At 40.3% G+C, this 19760-nt stretch overlaps 1 protein-coding gene and 1 long non-coding RNA gene across 4 annotated transcripts in view; one reads left to right on the plus strand and one right to left on the minus strand.

Moving 5' to 3' along the window:
• The first annotated feature begins 9306 nt into the window (after positions 1 to 9306).
• Positions 9307 to 19760, plus strand: part of ndrg2.S (NDRG family member 2 S homeolog) — a 47643-nt gene continuing 37189 nt past the window's right edge. The window contains exon 1 of one of the 3 annotated variants that reach the window (XM_041573102.1): positions 9307 to 9325. The gene's annotated coding sequence lies outside the window, so the exon portion shown is untranslated. 3 annotated transcript variants of the gene reach the window in all.
• On the minus strand, positions 9320 to 13853 carry LOC121398238. Its single transcript, XR_005964199.1, has 3 exons — positions 13663 to 13853; positions 12833 to 12892; positions 9320 to 10669 (listed from the first exon to the last, which is right to left on the minus strand). It is a non-coding gene; the product is annotated as an uncharacterized LOC121398238 (long non-coding RNA).

The raw sequence follows: 19760 nt of genomic DNA on the forward strand, positions 1-19760 counted from the left end.
GGCTTTTTTTCCTTCCATGCTGCCCCACTGCTACTGCCTACGCGCGTTTCACCTGATGCGGCTTCTTCGGGGCTTTCTTTATGGGTTACATTTCATTATATTTCTTTAAGGGTTTTTTAGAACTGGTATATCTAGTTGCATTCTTCACATTTTGAGCTGTGTAAAGGTGGTGATACATAGGCAAATTTAAGACAATTATTCAGCCCTTTATGGGACACTCTGACGGCATACCCAGCCAGATATCAGGCAGGTCTGAAAATCCCATCAGATGACCCTCCAGGTAATTCAGAAAGTAGCGAGTGTGGGCCAGAAGGGCCTATGAGGACTCAGGGTTTTCCCAGTGTCCCGCCTGCCCAGTCCAACCCTGCTTGCCGTGGCTGCCTCTATACCCATCATTGTGATCCATTTGTTTGGCCTGAGGGTGCAGCCTGATATTGCCCACCTCATATCAGGGATCATTTGGGGACATTGCAAAACAAGCTGATCTTTTAATGTATGGCCACCTTAAGTCTGTCAGGATGTCAGTATCTGTTAAGCAGGGGGTTCTGGGTGTCTGGTTTCTATTCACCCGAATGTACGTGCTCAAAAGCTATAGTTCCTGCCAAATGGAGCTGGCTAAAAAAAGATGGATTAATTTATTTACTGCAAAATATATAGTGAATAAAGTACCCCCTCTTGTAAAATATAAGGATATTATAATTACCAAGGAGTTTCATGACCATATAAAAACACGAGGCCGAAGGCCGAGTGTTTTTATACAGGTCATGGAACTCCGAGGTAACTTCTAATATCCTCATATTTTACAACTGGGGGTACTTTATTTATTATAATACACAAATTTCAGTGAGTCATGTGACAGAAATAACATCAGAACTCACGTTTATAACTGATGACATCAGAACTCACCGTTTATAAGGATATAATTTACAAGATATTCATGGCTTTTGTGTATTATATATATATATATATATATATATATATATATATATATATGTGGAAGTTCAGTGATGTATTATTACAGAAGGTTGGGTCAGCATCCTACAGCCCATAGTTCCAAAAGGATTCAAAGCTGTTGGTTTTTAGAGCTTGAAGTGAAGTTATTTATGGATTAGACCACTAGAACAACCTGTGAATTGACCATACTTTGTTTATTTTGTGTAATATCACTATGTATGTGAGTAAAATGCTGTTACTGCTATTACTGATTTCATGCTTTGAGAAAAAGTAGTGTTTATATGTGCTAATGGGTTGGCCATGTTGAAGTAAATGAGTGGGGCACATAGTCCCTAAATAGATGATATCAAATCCAAAACCTTGCAATTGTCATGGAATAAATGAGACCAGGATTATTTGACACTGTTGCCTACTTGAAATTACTCCTTTAGAATAAATTAGTGATGCAAATAGGCAGAGTGATTGTATAAAGATGAAGGAAACTTGTAACAAGCACAAGTATTTTATATTTTAACAAATGAAGGACGTGTTTTACATTGAAAAGGATACATATGTCATAGCACCTATATCATTATTATGTGAGTCATCTGTAATGTACTGTGTCACAGTGACTGGAAAATACCAAGAAGCAAAGTATGTCTCTCCCAGAATGCTCTGAGACGTTGACAATAAATGGGCTGTGTTCAATTAGGATGGGAGAGCCAGTGTAGGTTCTGTACTTACATGAGGCTGTGGGTGAGCTCTCTGAACAGGAAGTAGGAAGCTGGAAGTGAGGAGTGTAATTGTTCACATTGTTTTGAATTAAATGGTTAGGAGGATGGTGAGATAATGTCTATTCCAGAATGAGTTTAAATTTATTTCCTTATGTTGCCTGAATTGAAACTTGCCCTCTATGGTATAAAACCCTGCTCTGCATTAACATACATGTGTCTTGTCTGTCTTCTTCCTGGAAAAAGGTATTGTCTTATCTGCCATTTGAGTGAACCCCCACAGTACCCAGTAGTAAACTTCTACATTCAGAGCTTTTTTTTCCCCTGACTGAAAAGTTTTCTTTCAAAGCCAGAGGCTGTAGCTACACAGATAATTGATATACTGACTAGGTATTTGGACACACAAGCAGGTTAAATGTTAAAAAACCATCAATCCCCAAGCAGGAAATGTAGCCACTCATGGAAATGTGTCGTTTATGAAGCACATTGTCAGATGTCATTAGTTATTATGTCCATTCACAAGAAGCATCTTTAGAATGGCTATGAGAAGTCATTCCTACACTCACAGTTGTTTTAAAGTGCTAATTTCTCTGTAACCACTTTAACAATGAAGTCTCTACACAATCTGACTGTGGTAAGCTAGCACAGCTAAGGGCATCTTTTCAACATGTTTTTTTTGTGCCAAAGCTTTTCATCATGTCTTTTATTCTGTGAAAACCCTTTGCCCTGCATAGTCCAAGCAGCCTTCTCATTGGTAATACTGAAAACTGTGTTCAGCGTTCATCTGTTTAATTTTCACCCTTTGTTTTTTATGTTTAGACTCCACATTAGATTCCTGTATCCTTTCAGTTCTTTGTTCTGTTTGTGAAGTGTACTGAGCTCCACTGGGAGAAAGACATATTACAAGTAAATTTGTTGTTATTATTATTATTTTATGGCCTTCCAATTAGGCAAGCATTACGCTCACTACTTGCAAAATAATTCCCAGCAACAGACCAGAAAGCTCATTTTGTTTAGGACTGTAGGAAATGTCACTTTCAGGCTTATATTGCTTAAAAATACTTAAATTAAATACTCTTCAGAAATGATTTTGCTTTTTATTTCATACATACTCAAATGTTGTTGGATTTTTACATCCAGAAGTAACAGTGGCCTTAATATCGAGCATAGTACATCCACACATTTACTTTGCACTTTGCACAAAAAGAGCTAACAAACTCTCTTTTAACAAATACTTTCAAAAACATTTGAAAAATGTTGTACAATGAAATATAATTTCCTCACAAGTAGCCTGGCATTTATAAGTGTAATCTAATTTAAGGGCAATACAATTTCTGGCATAATTTAATTTAAAGTAACAGTACTATTAAAAAAGGATAGTGTTTTATATGCATTTAAATATACGTAATGTTCTTTTACCCTGCACTGATTTGGAAACATTACTAAGCAGTAGTTTAGCCATGGGGCAGCCAAGTTGATGAGTTCACCTTGCCTCAGATGGTACATTAAAAGAGGCAGCAAATAGCTAGCCTGTATCTTTCATTTCCATTTATTGGCAAAAAATGGGCTATTTTAGTGACAGAGTACAATTGTGCTCTCTGCACACTCTAATGTAGATGAGATAAGTTTGGGGGGGAAGCATTCGGGTCTCAGGATAACCTCTGTCACTGACAGATGGCAAGCTCCTGTGCAGGCTTGGATCATTACTATTATATGCAGGCCTGGATCATTACTATTATAGGGATGCTGAACCTCTTGACTGGTACTGGAAGTTCAGTACTTTTACACACAGTCAGTTCAGGGTTAAGTTCTTCTTTATGACATGTTCCAAATTATGGAAGGACCTCTGATCTGGAAGACATCAAGCATTTTAGAAATTATCGCTATCTATTTATCTATCTGTCATCTATAATCTGTCTATTATCTTTCTGTCTATATCTATCTATAGCCGGGGCCGGCTTTACAAATAGGGCACCCCTAGGCCTTCAGTTGTTCGTCACCCCTGTCCCCTCCCTTTCATTCACTCAACAGGAAATTAAAAAAAAAAAACGATTATCTCCTGCGCATCCCCAGTGTTTCTTAACCAATGGGGGTATGGTGGGGCAGCATGCCGTCCCCTCAAATCTTACCACCCTAGGCCCCGGCCTTTCCACAAACCCAGGGCAGTCTATCAGTTGTCTTTTTGTATGTAATGTGGATGTTAATTGTATACACCCATGTATTGTACAGTGCTGAAGAATATGGGAGACTTATGAAAACCAAAAAAAGTCAAATCTTTATTACTAAAGACTAAAGCTGTTAGTCACATACTTTTTGTTACCAGTACTCAGGTGAAAGAAAGTAATATAAAATGTAAGTATATGCATAACAAGTATGCATGTTAGTAAGTAAGCATGTGAAGTTTTAATTCAATGACATTAGTCAAAAGGCACTTTGACTAATTTAAGGAAATACTTTTCCTGATGTTTTTCCACATGCCAAAGAGGATTTCTCTTTCATATAACTTTTTCCCATATCAGGATTTAGACATAAGCATATAATGGGCTCAGTCTCTACAGCACTGCAGATTAAAGATGCATCAGAAATAGTGTCACTTAAACAAGTATTTAAATATATATCACCAATATTGTGCACATACAACTTAGGGAAAATGAACATTGAGTTTCCTGGTGGTATTTTCAAACCATATAGTTCAGCAATTGCCAGGTTGTGTGAGGTATTTAAACTAGATCTTGTTCTAAAAACAATATGTCAGCACTGCCTTGTGTAATCTTTATGTCTGTCTCAGACAGGAACAGCTGTATTCTGCTTGTTTATGAACTGTGGAGATCTTTATGGTTAGCAGGGTTCTACTGCGGCACAATCATTCTGTTTATAGCTAAGGCATAAGGCTATTATCTGACCCTGTAGCAAAAACCAAGACTTAAATAGAAACAGTTGATGTGGATGGATTTCTAAGAACTTCCAATCAATTGCTTATGCTACAAACAGAGAAATGTATATAGAGAGAGAGATAGAGAGAGAGAGAGGGAGAGAGAGAAACACTCGGGGGCCCCTTGTAAATCCCGGATCTGATATGCCAACTCCCGGTATCTTATTACTATGCTTAAATCCGCTCACCGTTCAGATCCCGTGGCCCGGATGCATCTCGCCCCAGACCTAGTGCTTCAGCTCTGGAGCGGTTAACCTCTCTACATATGTAGAGTTAATCAAAACTTGAAAGTCTTACCCGGTCGGTGGTGTGACCCAGGTGCTGCCGCCCTGAGTCCGTCACTAAGAGGAGCGTATTCACCACACACCAGTCATTGTGGCGGCACACTCCCGGATCTTTTTAGAAGAATCGATTTTTCAAAAGGTTGTATATAAAAGAAGTAGTCTTTATTAACACATCTGATACACAAGTAAGATAGCGTCTGAGGTCTGACGCGTTTCGTGTTTATACACTTCCTCAGAGACCTCAACCCTCATTGGTATACACATTATTTATACCCAAGATATCCCGCCCATGTAATTAATATGTTAACCCTTACGAATAAAAAACAAAAGTACACAGCCAAAGCAATTTAAAATCATTAAGTTAATCAGATATGTTCTAATGTATTCATTACACATGTTTATAAAATTGTATATTTGTAAAATTGTATGCTTTATCTTATGCTCAATACAGCTGATTTGCTGCTTTGTTTTATAATAGTTTAATAAATAGATCTACAGTTTCAAATGATTTGTTTACAATATAATTTTAGATTCCCTTGGGTTACATCAGGGGTACCCAAAAGGTAGATTGGGATCTAACAGTAGACCTTTAACGGGTGATCAGTAGATCTCAAGACACTGTCAACAAACAGTTTGTCTAAATCACCCTCCTATTTCATTAAGATATTTATTATGTTAAGGTTACATAAGAAATAGTTGTTTGACCACAGTGTTGACCATGCATCGACTTCTGAGGTAGTAGCTCCACCGACATTGTATTGAATATACATTAAGGAACATTCCCCTCCTCCCCCCCTCTCACTTGCATGCTCTCTTTTCTCTCTATGTCTTCCTTCAACTATTGATGGCTTGACTAGGATTCTGAAAAACTCAATAAAAAAGTTAAATATAAAAGAAATAGTTGTTTGACAAATTTAGCAATATAAATTTTTATCATAAATCAATATAATATTTAAGTAGTATTTTCCATGGAACAGAATGCTAACAATGCTTTTATGGATGTAGATCATAATGGGACAACATCACTAAAAGTAGGCCTCGCATTAGTAAAGTATGGGCACTCCTGTACATAATAAATACTGTACAAAAACATACAGTATTTATTATGTAACCGAAGGCAATCTAAAATCATATTTTAACAAATCATTTGAAACGGTAGATATATTTATTCAAAAGGGAAATCATTTGTAAAAATTTGGATTGTTTGATTACAATGAAGTCTATGGAAGATATCCTTTACAGATAATCCGGTTTCCGGATAATGGATCACATACCTGTATTACAAAGCAGTGCTCAAAATGTATTGGTCCCTTTATCTATCCTTATTTGAAAGCTGGCTACAGTATTTTCAGTGCCCACTTAGATAATGATATTCCTTTAAAAATGTGAATATATATATATATATATATATATATATGTATATATATTGAATGTAGAATAGAGTGTATGTCACAACTGTATTTTAGACTCATTTTTGGATGTCACATGCCTCAATCCTGCCTTGCCTGTGGCACTAGTTTAATTGTTTGCTGTCTGGCCTGAACCAGACCAGTATGTCTAGTATTAAAGTATCCAAGTTCCACTGGACTATTAAAACGCTACGTTCAAAAACAGTATGTACTAATACTAAACACTTACAGCATCCTCTTTATATATGGTCATTGTTATACACTAACTACCTGGAATTGAAGAGAAAAGAAATCCGTTGTTTAATATGTAAGTGACAAAAGCTATTAGTTCTGATGAAAATGAGTTGGAGTATGACTTCAAATAAATATACAGAGGATATCAAAATGAATGAGGTGCCACCAGTAGTTCAGACTGCCAACAATGTCGCACACAGGACGTTATGGAAGCTGCTGATACTTTTAAACTAAATAACATTTTTTGGTGGAAAAAGGGGAAATATTCAGTGCTCATGTGGGCTTTAATTACAGCAAAATGAATTAGGCAGCTTGATTTAAAATCCTAAAAAATAGGCTTATGCTCAGAGTGAGAAACCTAAAGATAGAAGATGAGATGGTTGCTTTTGTGAACTGCTAATCAGTTTGCATCCAAGGTGGGGCCTTTTTAATGTGCTGTGGATGAATAGGTCCATGTATAGAAATGTATATACTACAACTCAGTACAGATGTCTGAGTGCAGGGGTTTTGTCTTTTTTCAATCCTGCTTAATGATTTATGAATAGCCTGTCCCCTGCACACCAGCGTTGGAGGATAACACGTATCTCAGGGTTTGTGTATCCAAGTGCCAATTGCCTTTGTCCTGTACATACGAGTGCCTACAGCAGGAGGTAAGGGACGGCTATGTGAGAGGCAGCTCTGTGCATGTACTATTGTTTGAACTTCATAGCACACGGCCCTTTTGTGTCCTTGGGAAAAATGCAGCCCCAAGGTTTTTTCCAGTCACCGGTTACAATTTGCTGTTAAGGACAGGGGTAAGAATATACATATGAAATTTGCAAACTGGGGATACTGCATTATAAGATGTGAGGCAGATCACATCCATTACATATTAATGAAGCATAAAACATATGCAGAGAAGCACATTGACCCATTTCCACAGAACAAGTAAAGGAATACATTTGCTTAAAAACATTCCAACACACATTATTGCTTGGTACCAAGGGTTTGCCCAGTATTGCAATTCAGGCCCTATGTATTGTCTGAACACCTTGTTCTACAGGGAGCAGAGTGGCTGCTTGTTGATCAGCAGTGTTTTTCTGCTCATTCCCCCTCTTTCCTGGCTCCTTTCTACCCCCCCCCTTCTCTTTTGTGCCCTCACCTAACTGACCTCCTCACACCCGCCTTTTCTGTCCTAGATTTAAGAGCTTTGGCTCCTTTCCCTGTATAACTTGTTGTGAAAGTCAGAGGGGGGGTGACAGCAAACAAGATGCAAGAGACAGGCATAAGTATGGGCAAATAAAAGAGGGTGACAGGCAGGAAGGGACCTGAATACAAGGGGAGAAGGCAACTATGCAAGCATGCATAAATAAAAAGATAGGGCAGCCTCATTTCAGCTGGCTAAAAAATCATTACCTTCTAATCTATGGTCTTGCCTTCTAACCTTTTGTGAAAGTAAAGGCCCCCATACAGACAGACCGAGTCGGCAGCTTATTGGCCCGTGTGTGGGGCCATCTGACGGCATCCCCGATCGATATTGGGCCGAAAGTCGGGCAGATGTCAATCGGGCAGGGTAAAAAATCCTGTCGGATCGCGGCTATATCTTTTCGTTGATGTGGTCCCACAATCCAACCACACTTGTGGCCTCCATTCTGATCCAATCGTTGGGCCCACGATCGGATTAGCCCGATGTCGCCAAATGAGCGGATCTCCCTGTCTATGGCCACCTTAAATTTCTGAGACTATAATTCATTAAAATAATTTCTAGATTTAAAGGAGAACTAATGCATATCTAAAGTAGGCCAGAAATGTTGTACATTATGTTTTGGGCTCCGGTACCAGCCCTGAATCTGTTGATTCACTGCACATGCTCTGTGGTGCTGTCACTTACTGAACTTGTGGATTGACTCAAACAGTACAGACAATATGAATGCCACAATTTAAGGCTAATGTAATTACTACATGGCTGCACAGAAACCAGGGCAATTAGTATCAGAATTAAATAATCAGCCTTGTAGCATCAGCTTATATTACAGACCAGCCTCAACAGCTGCTCAGAGCCCACTGAGCATGTGAGTGTCGCAGACACTTTCCAAGATGGTGACCCCTTGTGACAAGTTTGAAGTCCTGGATCATTGCTGCTATTAGAAAATGACACTTTAGGCTGGTGCAATAAGTTCAGTATATAAAATATGGCATTTTTAGCCATATTCATTTTTAGGGTTTAGTTCTCCTTAAAGTCCAGCACTATCACCGTGATTTCCATTATCTTGTCAGCTCCCCTAGGTCTGAGTACTCCTGTTATGCACATCTCTCTCTCTCTCTCTCTCTCTCTCTGCCCCTGACATATAAAAAGGGTCCTATTGGAAATCAATTACCAAAATACCCCTAGGCAACAACAACCCTGCATGTTCAGTCCCCTCCTCTATCATATACTGCCTCTCTTGATATTCTTGTGGTCTCAGAACTCTGAAAAATGTTCATGAGAGTGATCCTAATTCTCAGACCACGCTTCTTGGTGTTTGTCTTCTGGAAGACGGACACTGGAAACATTGATATTGAGTTTGCAGTAATGATGTAATGAAGATATTTAAATGAGCGATTAGTGGAATAATTGCTGCAGAAGAAAAGTACTGCAGGAACTGCTGGGAACATCTAAAAAGAAGCAGTAGAATACATCCTGGCAAGCAAAACAAACAAAAGCTTTTCAAGGAAGACCAGCTTGATAAACACTAATAAAAATCTGAATGCCAACTTGAAGAGCATTCTTTGGGCAGTACGTATCTTCTGTTAAACGACTACAAACCTCTGTTCCAAGGAAAGGTGAGAAATCTGTACCATAATCCCCTTTTCATGCTCTCTTTATGCCTTTTGCTCTCTCTTCCTCCTTCTATCAGTTTCTTGTAGACTGGAAGCCAAAATTTTCACAGTTGGAAAATAACAAGAGGGAGAACAGCCAGAAAAAAAAGTGGCAAACATAAAGGAATATATTTTGAGGCAATTTGGGAAGATAAGTAAAGAGCATGTAATCATCTTGTAATGTATTTGCTATGACAAAACCCAGTTAGGCGTTGACTAGTGAAAAATGCTAGTGCAGTTACATCTTTTATCTTGGCCTGGGGCAAAATAGACGTTGCAGGCTCAATTTGTTTATATAATGTAGCATAGTCCAACCTATGGCCATTCACAGTTGTTGAACCAAAACTGTCAACAGCCTTGTCATCTGCACAACAACTGTAGAGCCACAAGATAGGTAACACTGATATACAATGTACATTTTATTCCTCTTATCCTGTGTAGCCTCGGTCCTTTCTATTGGTGCTGCTGCACTTTCTAGACAGCAAATATAGGAGGGGTCATTTGCAAATGCTCTGGAAGCAAGTGTAAGAGCATTTAATAATTGGTACCCAGGTGTGACAAATAAAATTCTGGCAGAGGTTGCAGAACTCAGTGCTGGACAGGGTACATTACTACCAGGGTCCCTCTGGAGTTTCCTAGCTTGTGCCATTTAGAGAATGCTGGTGCAAGCCATGCAAGTTAGGGGGTGGGTAGTGAAAAACACAGGGATGCCAACATGCCCCAGCCCACCCCTCATGAATACTGAACTGAACTTTCTGTATTAAGCCAGAAAGGACAGGGCATTGCACTCCATAATCCTCTTTGGGCACACAAACAACAACAGGGTGTGCAAACTGCAAAACACTGATGGCTAGCAAACTAGAGTATGTTTTCTATCCAATAACTGCCAGTTTCTCTACCAGGTGAAATACATTACCATAGAAGCAACCTCAGGAGCCAAAGCCTAATAAGCAAAGCTAAAATAAAAAGAGAACAACGTATGTACAGTCAAGAATTTGTGTGAGAAATTGTGCAAGAATACACAAGGACATGTTATATAACAATAATGATAATGTGGCATTAGGATTTTACATACCATGCTCTTACAGTCACCCATTGTGCTATCGCCAAGTCCTGCAGTTGCCAAAGTTTTAAAACAGGAACAAATTTATCACAGGTAGGTTTTGATATGAGCAAATGATAAATTTTTTCTGTAAACTAGGTAAATTATAATTTTTTAATTTGCCAATGCAAAGTTATTTTCGGATGTTCATTGTTTGGTTGTTCTTCCCACCATTTCTCTTGTGACAAAAACAGCAAGGCATCTCCCTAGGTAAAAAAAAGTAGTATATAATTCAGGAGAAGTTAAGATAGTGTTTTGTTTTTTTTTAAATAACCATTTTGTATTCTGAGGCAGTGTCCCTCTAAAGCTGGCATCAGAAAGGTGACTTTAGTTGACCATTGTGGAACATGCAACTATTGCATTTGTATGGGGGGTCAGGTTGCAAACTCACCCACAAAATCAACTTTCAATATCAACCCACAGCTTCTATGGCAAACTCACTGTGATTCAGTGCTTGTGATTTGAACTTCAATCGACAAAACCTTCTCAGTGTTTAAATATAAATTTAGAAAGCATAAGTCTTATTTATGACCACAAGTGCAATGTTCTAAATTGGACTCAAATTATTGCACATATTCAGGATACTATTTAATAAAGATGCTTACACCCACACAAGCTGCATGTACACCTGCATAGTGCCCCAATTGACTCTCTGGTCTCTGGAATTACCACTTTGTCTGTGTAACACTGGTAAATTATAAAGCAGGAAGCTGTTGTTTACCAGAATCATGCCTGTAAATCTCGAAGTTGTAAAAAAGGCAACTATCTTATCTCCATAGTGATTATGATAGTCCTGACACATCCAGTTCCGGCAAATCTGCATGTACAGCATTTACTCCACTGTTACATTCACAAGCCAAAAAGAGATTTTTACAGGCTATCCCTTGCCATGTTTCTCCTATTCCTTTGCTGTCAATGGGAAAGGCTTAGGGATGAAATAGAGTTCCATATTTTGGGTGATAGGCGCTACCACAGGGTTGCAACAGCACCACCAAGATTTTACACAGAGAGATCTGATATTAAAACTTCAAAAATGATAATGTATGTGCTTAGGTTTTCCTTTAATGGACTCTCTGATGGGAAAGCATGGTTAACACAATTGATCTTTTATGTCAACATATCACAGATGACCTAATTCCTGTGTAAACAGGAGTGTTACAACATCAGATATTAGGAAAGTTCTTTATCCATTTCCGTATGTGAAAAAATATAGGAATGTTATCATCTAATCAGATTTCTGCATAACCGGTTGTGTAAATCAGGGCTCTATGAAAAGATGAAATCTTTTAGTTTGAAGGCTAAACGCCACAGGAGATTTTGTATGATGGTGACGGATCGACAGATGGCATCCCACAAGTCAGATGTAGTGTCATGAGTCAAAATACATGTATAATAGGACTGATACAAAAATCTGATATGTAAGTATTTTAAATTGGCGTTAGACGCAAAGATATAGTAGTACGAATCGTAGTTTCATCTGATTTTCGGACCGTGTGCGGATCGTCCTGATATTTTTCGTACCAATGCGATTCGTCATTTAGTCGATCGGACAGGTTAAAAGATTTCTGTCGGCTAACGATAATTTCTCTGCATGTATCTGACGATATCAATGCGTCACTAGAATTTGTTGGACATAACTTTCATACAATTGCTCTCACGCCCAGATCATCGTCTGATTTGTTCTTTTACTACTTTGTTTAATCGGAATGGTTAGTGGCAAGTCAGAAGATTGGGATGTCCGATCGTTCATCCGACACAAAGGGTGAAATCTGTACGTCTATGGCCAGCTTTACCCTTAAGATGATCATAGATGCACAGATTTACCTTTACATGATCGTTCTGTGCTATCTCCCGATCTGCCACTAACCATTCAGATCAAATAAAGTAGTAAAAGAACAGATCAGACGATGTCCTGCCCCTGACAACAAATGTACGAAAGATAGGTGCGACAAAAGCTGGTAACAGTCCCCACTGATATCGTCAGATCGGCAACACATGCTGAGATATTATTGGTAGCCGACAGCAGGCCCGGGCCGGCAATCTGTGGGTTCTGGCAAATGCCACCGGGGCTGCTATAAGGTCCCATAGAAAGTCAGTATTTAGTGGGCTGGTGGGGGCTGTTTGTGCCTCTGTGTGGGCTGATTGGGCCTTTGTGTACCTGAAATGCCAGGGCCTATTTTAATTCTCAGTCCAGACCTGGCCGACAGAACTTTTCTAACCTGCCCGATCGTCTGAACTATCGTCTGCCATGGCACGAAAAATGTCGAGACACTCCACACACGGCCCGAAAATCAAAGATTCGTACTACCAAATCTTTGCATTTATGGCCAGCTTTACTGTGAGACTACCTCCCAAATCAGCTGACATACCCTTCTGGCAGTTACTGGTGTAATCTTGTTTAGACAAGCTGGGAGCCCAAGATGACAGCCCTGAGGAAAAAAACAGCAGCCAAGTCAAATAAACAAAGTAAGGAAGCAATATTATATTCAGGCTACTAGCAACAATTCTCAGCCTCAGATATATTAACTGCCACTCTAACTGGGGTGCTACATTCAGAGCTCTGCTGCAGTAACAATGGAGTTATGATTATAACAGGCTATTTTGTAACCTTTACCATTTTTCTGTAGAGTGACAGAACCATTATGGCACGGATTCTGACAAGTGACCTGGAATAAGCTGAATCTCATATACAGCTGCTTATAAGGGTTATATAGATTGCCAATGAAGTGCAATGCAACTTGTATGAAGCAGTAAAAGGGCATTTAAAGAAAACAAAAGGATCAGCAATCTTGAACAACTGTAGTTAAATGGAACAATAGACACATTTACATGGAGCAATGCAGCGGTTTTATTGAGGCTTGAGAGACAATGCAAACTAATTGGAGGACTTTTTAAAAGAAATGAAAGATATTGATACACAACATATGCATGTAAATGTCTTGTGTAATGCTTGAAAGGTCTATTTTGTCTATACCAGGCACAGAGCACATGCAGTGCTCCAGCATTTTCAGATATACAACTACCAGGGTAGGCTAAAATGTGTGTAAGCCCCTTCTGCACAGAGCTTACAGTCTACATTTGGTGCCTGAGATGCAAACTGTGACAAACTGTAGACAGTTACATAAGAACATCAAATGCAATTGGTGTGTCACATCAAAACATCCAGACAGTAAAAGGTGGCCTCTGCAGTGTGTCATACCTTACAAGGGCAGCCAATATTTTGGTTTGTTCCAAGGGGATCCATACTTATGTCCTAAAGTGTTTAAAAAAAAAAAAAAAAAATTAGAAAGAAACTGTGCTGCAGTTTGAAGCTGGATTAGGAGAGCATTGGTCTTCAAAGAATTAACAGTGACCACACCTAACGTTTGTGATCCAAACAAGACCAGTGAAATTGCCATCCCGCTGGCAATTTGTATTGCCAGTGGCAGGGCTGTATTTATATATAGGCCCCCGAGTGCCTGTGCCTAGGGAGTATGGTTTTGGAGGGCGAGGGTTGCCTATTTTTTTTTTTTTAAAACCCTCCCCCACAGATTTAGATAGGAAATCTGGTGACGGAGCTGAAGGGGTGAGGGGGTAGATAGGTATCAGACCTAAATGCAGCCCTGGCTAGTGGGAAGGCACCCAAAGTAGAGAAGATTTATCGCTGGGCTGCTAATCTCCCCGTCTGCCACCACCCTAAAATTGTATTTTGTGAAAGACTCAGAATGTCATCACGCTCTGCGATGGTGTGCTGTACACTTGAGTTTTGTGTTTGGGTGCATTTAGTCTTTGGCCCTGATTTTGGATGTTCTGTATATACACAGTGAAGTACTGATTGTCCAAGTTCAACCTTGGCAGTTGAAAAACAGGCTAACTGATAAGCCAATGATAAAAATAAAAAGCAGTAGCCAGAAGAGCTGAATATTTGTAAAAGAGTTTGACATCGTTAACAGTTGATTTTTGCTTTCAGATATCATTACTGCATGAATAAAATAGATTTATTGTCACCCTCTTGCATAATGAAAGAAAATGTAATTCTGAGGCTGAGGTTAATGCTAGACAGGGCTATCGTGTCAGCCCGAGTACAAGCATGAGCAGCAGATTTCAGGGTGAGATTTCGGCTCTGTATGTGCGTGCACCATGCGCAACTTTGCTGTATGCATATTTTAAACATTTTCAATGGCGCTATAGTTATTTGTAAATGTAATTGCTATTGAAAGTTTTATTTTTTTTATAACCAAAGTTTAGAGGAAAGGGGATGAAGGTAGGTGAAAGCAATTTAATAGAAGTTAGTACTTTGTTTGTTAATCAAATGCTACATTGTTTCAGGAGTCAGCGCCAGGATTGCAAAATAGATGCAGTGAAACACACACGCTATATGTCAAAGACTTTATTTTACAACAATGCCATGTAAATTGTAGTTTAAGGATGTCCAGTCTAATTAATCCCTCCTGCATTTGTTGAACAAAAACTTTAAGCTTCCTATGAAAGTGGTCCACTATTGCTGAGATGCTTGCAGCTGTCTATTAAACCTGGTGGGCAGCAGGTCAGATGTGTTCTCAGGGCAGCAACCAGAGGGTAGCACAACTACAGGCTGTTACCATTATTCCTGGTTCCATTCAAAATATATTTCTCTTCATAAAGGCACTGCCCCCCTACATTTGTCCTTGCCCAGAACCAAGAAGGTTGAGAGCAGCTGCCTGCTTTAATGAGAGTATGACAGGCTGTATGGGGGGGGGAAGAGCAAATAAATATTTTTGCAGATCCACATCCAGCCCAAGGGTCTCCAGGTCTACAGCCCCGTGTTAGAGAGACAAGTTTAGCAGGTGAAAGTACTTTATTACGAAAGCCTTGCTCTCAGCCACATAGGCCTCCAGCAGACACTTATACACAGACATCTTTGTCCCGGCTCCCTGTGCTCTAACTGCTTCCTTGGCAGAACACTCTTCTTCTCCTGCCAATTCCTCTACTCCTGTTAAACATATAGTTCTCCCCTTTCTCTGTACATAACTACTTATTCCAATAAATGACAGTCTCCGTTTGTATGCTTTGCCTGTCTTGATTAAATGTAAAAATGCAGAAAATCCAGTTTAGGGACCACGAAGGGGCGGGAACGGGGAGGTGGAGGGTGGCCATTATTTCAGATCTGCCTGTACATATTTTTTTCCCCTGTGTTTCATCTTATGTGTAGATGCTTATTTTCTCTGTATGTTTTCTTACGGTGTTCATGCTATGTGCATCCAGCTGGTATAATCCTGATACAGCCAGTCCCATTTCTCCACCATATGAACCTCTGTTCCCCTTGGGTTACCAACAACATGCCTTTAAAAACCTCCTAATGCGTGACTGCATAGATTTCAACACAGCTCCACACAGCGCCTTTTTATATTCCAGGAATGCTAAGATACATATAGCCCTCTGGGCCCTGAGCACCAGTAGGGCTAGGTTTGCAAAGCAATCCCTATTAAACTAGGCACATTAAATGATAAAAATAAGTACCGGTACATACAATCCCACTAATTAGCAGTGGTGACAGATGGAGCCTGTACACTGCATTCGTTTTTATGCACCAATTACTATACAGCCGTGCAGTATATGTAGTTTATAGCAGAACAATTTAAAGGTCTGAACAAAAAATTACCTACAGTTGTGTGTTACCAGAACAACACTGTCAGTGGTGGTCATATAAAGTATGGGCCCTGAGCAGGATAAGTAACAGGGGCCCTTTCCCAAATACCAAAATTTAAATAGGTGTAAAGAGGCCTGGACTCGCAATGTATAGATTTTGGCAAAAGCCAGAGTGGTTTCTGTTATATGCCATAGACATTCAGGGGCAGATTTATTAAGTCGAATTGAAAATTAGAATTTTCACATTTTTATGGTCAAAACTCTCAAATTCGAATTGTGAATAATCCAAACTCGATTTAAATTTTAATTTAAATTTCCAGATTTATCATGCTCTGGCCTTTGAAAGGGACTCGTCACCCAAAAAAATAATTCCAAATCCTATTTTATCATGTTAGTCAAGCAAAATGAACTTTAATTACACTGTAAAAATGTTTTGAATGTTGTTTCCTTCCGTCTAGGAATTAAAATTATAGCAAGCAGGCAGGAGCCATTTAGTGAACACTGGCATGCCTTGCATCATCTCAAAATCTTGTTTGTGCACCAGAACGGGGGACCTGAAGTCCATCCCCATGCCCTGGCTACACAATTAAATGGCGAAGAGAACAGGGAGAATGTGGGGAGTGCAAAGTTTTCAAATTTACACCGGCCCTCAGCCTCCATTATGAAATTAATAATAATGAGGCCCCCCAGTACTGTGTGATCAGGAATCCCATAGCAGTAATATTAAGGCACATTAGTGAAATGATCTGCCACTTGGTCTATACTGCTGCCTGTGTGCTGAAGGTGTATATAGACACGTACTGGCACATAGTGACGCGCCTCTCTCACATACTTCTTTAGGGCTGAAGGTGTCAATAGACGTACTGACGTGCCAGTACAGTAAACTAAAGAAGTATGGCATCACCACATGCAGTTACGTGTCTACATCTTACAAATTAGTAGTGGTGACTGATGGAGCTTGTACACTGCAATAGTTTTTATGCACTAATTACTAAACAGCCATGCAGTATATGTAGGTTATAGCGGTACAATTTAAAGGTCTAATCAAGCAACAAGACAGAAGAAATTATAAAGTAAATCATATAAAGTATGGGTCCTGAGCAGGATTAGTAAAGGGAGTCCTTTTCTGAATACCAAAATGTAAAAAAAACCTGCCGAGTTCACGTATAAGTCAATGAGAGAGATCCAGGGACCAATTTGGACATCTTATTAGCCTTCCTGACATTCAAGTTTTTTCGGAGAAAAAACTGGAATCGAGTTTGGTCGAATTGGATTCAAGTTCTCAAGTCGATAAAATTAGTCCGAGTTTTAGATACTTGATTTGTTTTTATAAATAACCCCCCCCAGTCTAATTTCGAGTATATTCGAATTTAATAGTTTAAAAAAAAACTCACATGAATTCGAAATTTAAAGAATGTGCCTCTCAGTGTTGGACTTGGATGCCAGAAGCCCACCAGTCGGAGGTCTGTCTTGACACTGGTGATATTCGCTATTTATTGGGCCTCATCATATAAGAAATCCCAGGGCCTGTGTTAAATGGCCTTTTGCAACTTCATATAAGGCATGTCTACTCCTGGCCATTCTACAATTTGCCATATAATTGGGCATTTTCATTAATATATGTTGAGTATATTTAGACTGTCGGATGAAGACGTTGCTTTCTGCGTTCACATTCGACAGACGTGCTGTGTCGGATGTGTAGTTTTTACCTGCGACTTTTCGTTGAGACCAATTATATTTTGAAGCCTGCAATTTGTCGGCGCTTGCCAAAAAATGCCTGTGGAGCTCAGCCCTTTAAGGAGAAATCAACCTGTGGCAAAAAAAAACATACCCCCCCACCCCAGGTATCCCTCCCTCTCTCCTCCCCCCAGGCTAAGTACCCCCCTGCCCCCTGGGGAAATGCCACATACTCCATACTTACTCCTCAGCGCAGATTCTTCCAGCGAAGTTCCATGCGTCCATCTTCCAGCTCCTCGGTAAGTTCATGGATAGATCGGTATTTCTTCGCATTTGGAGCAGTTTGCAACAAGTACACATGCGCGGAATTACACGGAAATTGCCGATCTCTCAGTCAGCTCACCGAGGAGCTGGAAGATGGACCGTGGATTTTCGCTGGAAGAAAATGCGCAGAGGGATAAGTATGGAATATGAGGAACTTCCCCGGGGGGTTCATTAGCCTGGGGGGAGGAGGGAGGGCTACCTGGGGTGGGGGGGGGGTATGGGTTTTTTTCCCCACAGGTTAATTTCTCCTTTAAGGTTGAGGGGCTACAGTTCTGCACAATAGGTTGGTGCTTTATAAATTAACTCTGCAATGCTTAACCCTTGTTATTAACACAGTAAATATTGCATCTCAAAGTAAAACTGACTCCTGTGCTTATAGAAAAAAGTTACTTTAACACATTTTCCTGATTTTACATTTTCCCAGATTTTACATTATTTTTTCCTGGTCCTCTGACAAACGTAAAATGGGGGTTCTACTGTATTTGTCAGCTGCCTGTCGCACTTATTTCAGGGTTGTAGCACTGAGAGCTAAACGGCTGCTAAGGATTTTTTTTCAGTATGCATTTGGAATAATAACTAGTCATATATGAAGCAGGTACAATAAACAGCCCTCAAACTCGCGCCTCTACTTCCCTTTTGCAGTCTGCTGTGACTTCTCCTCACACTCCTGTATGGGCGGCCCCATCTCACACTGATTGCCATGCTGTTCATGCTCCGTCCTCCTGGCCCTGCCCAACAAGCCCTGGTGTTTTCCTCTCTCCCCACAGCACAAACAGTCTCTCGCTCGCCCCTCCCCCTGGCGTCTCTTCCTCTGGGAGTGTCTCTGCCTTTGTCTGTGGGGGAGTTTCTCCCAGTTCTCACACAGCTGCACCGACACGATACAAGAGACAGTGTGAAAGTAGCCCCGGCTCACAGTAAGTACCCCCTCTGTGTGGAATGGGCGCACCCATCCCGGGCCTCTGCATGCGCTGCCATTGAGTTTACGTTGTGTGCCCAGTTTGTATGTGTGTGTGCGCTGCTGGCAGTATCCATGCGTGCCTAGGGGCTGCAGGTTGTGTGCTCGCCCCCCTTTTCTTGTGCTGTTTGGCAATGAGAAGGCAACGGGGGTCACACGGCCTGTACATTTGCGCCGCTAGTAGCTGGCTGCTTCCTATCTCTTCTTGCTTGACAGAGAGTATGTGCCGATCATTAGCACCTGCTGCTGTTCGCCCGCTACGGGGAACTACATTTCCCAGCATCCTTTACGTTTTGGTAGGAATTGCTGGATAGGCTTTAGACAAGGTATGAAGTATAGAGGGCAACCTGTGCCCTTCGTGTATTGACAATGCGGTGGTAAGAGTTAAAATCCCAACTGTACGTAGAGCCCCACAGAGCAGCAGCAGTAATGTACCCCCCCCATTATGGGAATTCACTGAGGTGAGGTGGCCTGCGCCTGTACCAACATTCTCTGGGTGTTCTATCCACCGTGCGGTCCTCCAGTAGTCTCCCGTGACAGCTGGTCTGTCATTGGACAACACTAAGGGCGCTGCATGGGGAACCGCGTTACACTAAGGAATAAAGTTACAATAAGCGCAAGAAACCGTTTATACGGGATTGTTAGGGAGTAAGTGTTAGCTGTAGCCACAAACAAAGCATTTACTTTCATGCCAACTACAAAAAAAAACACACAAGAACATCGAGTCTGCAATG

Source organism: Xenopus laevis, chromosome 1S (genome assembly GCF_017654675.1).
Source record: "Xenopus laevis strain J_2021 chromosome 1S, Xenopus_laevis_v10.1, whole genome shotgun sequence".
Lineage (NCBI taxonomy): Eukaryota > Metazoa > Chordata > Amphibia > Anura > Pipidae > Xenopus > Xenopus laevis.